Source organism: Phyllostomus hastatus, unplaced genomic scaffold (assembly GCF_019186645.2).
Source record: "Phyllostomus hastatus isolate PE091 unplaced genomic scaffold, TTU_PhHast_1.1 phas_contig_287, whole genome shotgun sequence".
Lineage (NCBI taxonomy): Eukaryota > Metazoa > Chordata > Mammalia > Chiroptera > Phyllostomidae > Phyllostomus > Phyllostomus hastatus.
Genome location: NW_025333834.1, coordinates 118,618 through 124,279, shown reverse-complemented (window position 1 = coordinate 124,279; position 5,662 = coordinate 118,618). Strand labels below are relative to the sequence as shown.

Here is a 5,662-nt window from a genome sequence, read left to right as displayed (position 1 = left end):
ACTAACAAAATGTCTTGAAAGGAATAATTGTATAATACAGCCCGACTAAAATCAAATTCTACTTTTAAAGGCCCAGTTACTTTTCATCTTGAGCATTCCTGCCCACCCAAAACTGGAAGTTTCCGGGTGAGCATCAGATCTCAGTTCTGTTGGTGGTCTATGGTGATGTCACTTACATTATGTGTCATCTTATTTCTCTGTGAAGATGACAGCGTCTTGTCCATGGATGAGGCTTGCATTTGAAAGGCCACCCAAAAAACATAAAATGGAAGCTATCTCTGCACTTTTATTAAATTCTCTTTCTACAGTTTTCAGGGCTGTGGATGAATTAGGAACAGGCAAGTTCCAGGTTCAAATCTTGGAACTGCCACAGGTAAGTGATGTGACTAAAGGTAGCAGACTTGCACTTTCTATCTGGCTGCAGCCACAAGGTAAGCCAAGATGGACACTTACAAATACAACCAGAAGCTATGGAGGAAGAAATGGTTGGATGTGATGTGTTTCCTTCTTAGGGTGCACTGCTGGCAGTACTGCCAGCTCTCTGCACTCCACAAGGCCCCCAGCCCCATCAGGCCCCATAAAGTGGGTAGGCTGGGATACAAGGCCAAGCAAGATTATGTTATGTATCAGGTTTGTGTGCACCATGGTGGCTGCAAATGCCCTGTTCCTAAGAGTGTGACCTATGGCAAGCCTGTCCCTCATGGTGTTAACCAGCTGATGTTTGCCCAAAGCCTTCAGTCTGTTGTTGAGGAGTGAGCTGAGTGCCACTGTGAGGCTCTGAGAGTCTTGGATTCTTACCAGGTTGGTGAAGATTCCATATACAAATTATTCGAAGTTATCCTGATTGATCTATTCCACAAGACTATCAGAAGGAATCCTGACACCCAGTGGATCACCAAACTAGTCCACAAGCACAGGGAGATAGATGCAAGGACTGGCATCTGCAAGTCACCAAGAGCTGTGGCTTTGGAAAGGGCCACAAGTTCCACCACACTATTGGTGGTTCTTGCCATGCAGTTTGACGAAGGTGTGGTTTTCTCCATCTCTACTGTCACTGCTAATATGTGTTATGTTTGTAAAATTCTTACCTAATAAACAGTTTAGGAAAGTAAAAACAAAAAAGTAGCAAACTTGCCATTGGGATTCTTCATCAGTATTAGTGAGAGTTAGAAAACAATTATCTTAAAGTGTTATTTTTATGTAGTTAAATGTGGACAGATTATTTTATTTTAAAATACTGTGTTTTACAAAGTTTATAAGAATATAATGACCTCCTGAGAAAGAAGAGTAAAGTAGGAGGGACTATAATACCTGACACTAACTATACTACAAGGCCACTGTAATCAGAACAGCCTGGTACTGGCATAAAAACAGGCACATGGGCCAATGGAACAGAACAGAGAGCCCAGAAATAAACCCAAGTGTCTATGGTCAATTAATATTGGACAAAGGGGGCAGTAACATAAAATGGAGTAAAAATAGCCTCTTCAACAAATGGTTTTGGAAGAACTGGACAGCTATGTGCAAAAAAAAAAAATGAAACTAGAGCACCAACTTACACCTTATACAAAAATAAATTCAAGGTGGGTAAAAGACTTAAATATAAACCATGACACCATTAAAGTCCTAGAGGAGAATGTAGGTAGGAAAAATCTCAGATATTTCACATAGAAACTTTTTTACTGACATGTCCCATAGAGCAAGGTGTATAAAGGAAAGAATAAACAAATGGGACCTCATCAAAGTAAAAAGCTTCTGCATAGCTAAAGAAAACAGTATCAAAATAAAAAGAGAACCAACTGTATGGGAAAACATGTATGCCAGTGATATCTCAGACAAGGGTTTAATCCCCCCAAAATATACAGAACTTACACAACTCCACTCTAAGAAGACAAGCAACCCAATTAAAAAATGGGCAAAGGACTTGAACACACACTTCTTGAAGGAGGACATACAGAGGATCCAAAGACACATGAACTGATGTTCAATATCACTAGCTATCAGATAGATGCAAATTAAAACCACAATGAGATACCACTTGACACCAGTCAGAATGGCCATCATAAACAAAGCAACAAACAAGTGTTGGAGAGGTTGTGGAGAAAAGGGGACCCTAGTGCACTGTTGGTGGGATTGCAGACTGGTAAAACTACTATGGAAAACAATATGAAACTTCCTCAGAAAACTAAAAATGGATCTGCCTTTTGACCTAGAAATTCCACTGCTGGGACTATATCCTAAGAGCCCTAAAACACCAATCCAAAAGAACCTTTGCACCCCGATGTTCATAGCAGCACAATTTACAATAGCTAGGTGCTGGAAGCAACCTAGATAGATGCCCATCAGTAAATGAGTGGATCAAAAAACTGTGGTACATTTACACAATGGAATTCTATGCAGCAGAAAGAAAGAAGGAGCTCCTACCCTTTGCAATAGCTTGGATGGAGCTGGAAAGCATTATGCTAAGTGAAAAATGCCAGGTGGTGAAAGACAAATAGCATATGATCTCACCTGTAACAGGAAGCTAATCAACAAAACAAAGAAACAAGCAAAATATAACCAAAGATACTGAAATAGAGGACAGGCTGAGAGTGACCAGAGGGGAGAGAATTGGGAATTTCAGGGGAGAATGGGAAGGATTTACAGGATCAAATTTAAGGGACACATGGACAAAAACTAGGGGGGTGGTAATGGGACGGAAGTGTTGAGGGATGGGTGGGCAGGATGGAATGGGAGTAAAAGGCAGAAAACTGGACTTGAACAATGATTAAAATAAAATAAAAATTAAAAAAAGAAAAAAAGAAGAAGAAGAAGTCCATATTTCATTCAGCCCCTTGGTTCCAGCACCATCAGTTGTGTTGCCACCTCTTGATCTCCAGTTAACACAAAACCATGTGGCCCCCTCTCATGGCCCACCACCAAGAGTCCCCTCACCCCTTTTTTTCCAAACAAAGTCTCTTGTGTTTTCTAAGCCATGTGGCAAAAAGGGAGTACCCTAAAACTGTGTGCTTCACTTCTGCTAAAGAGCATGGTTGTTCTCTGCCCACGTGGTCCCCAAAAGACCCCGCCATTTGGCTGCTGAACCTGGGTTTAAATCCCAGTGCTCATCTTCCTCTGCCTCACCATTTCCAACTCCTCCCATAGTTGGCCAGAACTGACAGCATTCCTGCATTTTTCAGCTTTACTCGGCTGCCATAGTAGGTCTGGGCAGGTGTGGCCCTGTGGTGTGGAGCCAGTCATCTCCAAGCTGTTACGCAGGTTGTGTAACCAGGGGGAGCTGCCTCCCAGTTTCATCATGGGTTGAAGTCACTCTCATTCTCCTGGCTCAGAGCATTGCCACAGCCATTTAACATATCTATGAAACCAGTTAAAGGTTATAAGTATGTTAAACGACCGCTCTAGAGGTTATCTGAAAAATTGTTGCTAGGTAAAACACCTCTCGATGGCCCTGCTCCATGTGTCTCATTCCCAAGCTCAGACTTGTGGGGGTGAGGACATCCTATATATATATTTTTTTTTTCTAATATTTCTTGGATACTGAGTTTAGACCCCATTACAAACTCCTATTTGGAGCCCCCTCTTGGCTGTACCCTGTTACATTTTGATTTATTTTATATTTTTCTGTTAAAACAAAGCTCTAATGAGTATCTTGCCATCAGAATAGCAGAACTCTACATATCATGAATGATTTATTTGCACATTATTTCTGTGATTGAACAGTTTTTTTTAATATATTACTGGCTATTTCTATTATTTATATTTTCTATGCATTTTGAACATTGCCTGGGATGTTAGTTTTGCTGTTTTGTTTTTTTGTTGAAGCTGCTCATATATTAAGTTCACCAAACCCCATTTTCAGGACAAAATAGAGTATATATTAAAACATAAAAAAAGAAAAGCTCATATTATAAATTGTTAACCCTTTGTCTCTTAATGTATTGCAAATATTCTTAGTTTATTATTTTACACTTCAGTTTTGTTTGCTCTGTTAACCAACATGAAGTTCCTTTTTATTCATATATTCATGGCCAACAGGATATATATTTTTAATGATTTTTCCTTTGATTCTGTTTGTATGGCATAGTGTATCTGAAATCAATGACGATGAACTAAAGGTTTTATTTATTTGTTTGTTTGTTTGTTTATTTGCTTATTTATTTATTTATTTTCAAAACAGGGGAAAGGAGGGAGAAAGAGAGGGAGAGGAAGATTGATGTGTGAGAGATACATACATCAGTTGCCTCTAACACATCCAGAACTGGGGATTTGGCCCGCAACCCAGGCATATGCCCTGACCAGGAAACGAGTCAGCAACCTTTCTGTTCTCAGGTAGGTGCTCAATCAACTGAACCACACCAGCCAGGGCTATTGTCTTTCTTATGTGTTAGATTTTATTAGGATCATTTTTATATAGTTCTTACATTTTAATTGTTTCATCTTATACCTTCATTGGCTTAGTCATACTTACAGCACATTCTGTTTTTTTGTTAATCTTATTTCCATGATATTTTTACACAACAGACCTGTGGAGGGGGCAAGATACTGTTACTAAATGGACCCTCTCTCCCCCAGGCTTCCTCTGCACTAGATTCATCTTGACCACTGCCCTTAGGAATTGGAATTATGGTTCTGAATGCCAGAGTTTGGTGAAAAAGAAAGGTACTATTCAAAAGTTATACAGGTTTAGGGTAATGACAGAATGTCACTGTTAAATACTCAAAGTCCCTTAAAACAGACACCTACATACACACAGTCCTTCCTTCCCCCCTTTTCTCAGTCAGATGTACTCTATCACAGGGGAAAATAGAAGTTTATAGCTCAGCTAGACTCTCGATTCTTCCCAGTAATCCATGCTCAGCGGACAGACCTCCCACAGTTCCCAGCACCATCGGCTGTGTCACTGACTTGATCTCCAGTTCTCAATCCAGACCCACAGAGCACCTTATCATGGCCCACCAGCAAGAGTCCTTTCATCCCTTTTCTTCCCACAACATCTCTCCTGTATTTTTCCAAACCACTAAGAGAGCTCTTTATGTATGCTACATCTTGCTTTCCTGCTTCCTAAACCATGAGATTAAGGGAGTCCCCAAACCGTATGGTTTCCTTTACATTGCTGCCATGCTTGAGTTTAAATCCTGGAACAAATCTTCCTCTGCATCCTCATTTTCAATTCCTCCCACAATTGACTACACCTTCCAGCAGTCCCTTATTTTTCCATCTTTTCTGGGCTGCCATAGTAAGTCTGGGCAGATGTGGCCCATGGCGTGGAGTGAACCATCTCCAAGCTCTCATGCAGGTGCTGTAATGAGGAAGTGCTACCTCCCAGTTATGTCATAGGTTGAAGTCACTCCCATCCCCCTGGCTCAAAGCAGGTCCACAACTACTTCACATATTTATGAAGCTAGTCAACAGTTATAGATATGTAAAATAAGCATTTTTGCATATCAGGTATGAAGGTGGCCAACTGTTGGTATGCAAAATAACTCTCAATGGCCCTGCTTCATTGTCTCATCCCCAAGTTCACACTTGTGGAAGTGAGGTAATTCTATATTTTATAATTCTTGGACACCCTGAGTTCTAGACCCCTTTATAAACCCCTCTTTTGAGGGGGGCTCTGGCTGCACCCTGTTGCAATATCCCAGAGAGAAAAATAGTAGGTAAT

General features: G+C 40.6%; 1 pseudogene; it reads left to right on the top strand.

Moving 5' to 3' along the window:
* The first annotated feature begins 441 nt into the window (after positions 1-441).
* Positions 442-4,712, top strand: LOC123818625 (annotated as a pseudogene).
* Positions 4,713-5,662: the final 950 nt, after the last annotated feature.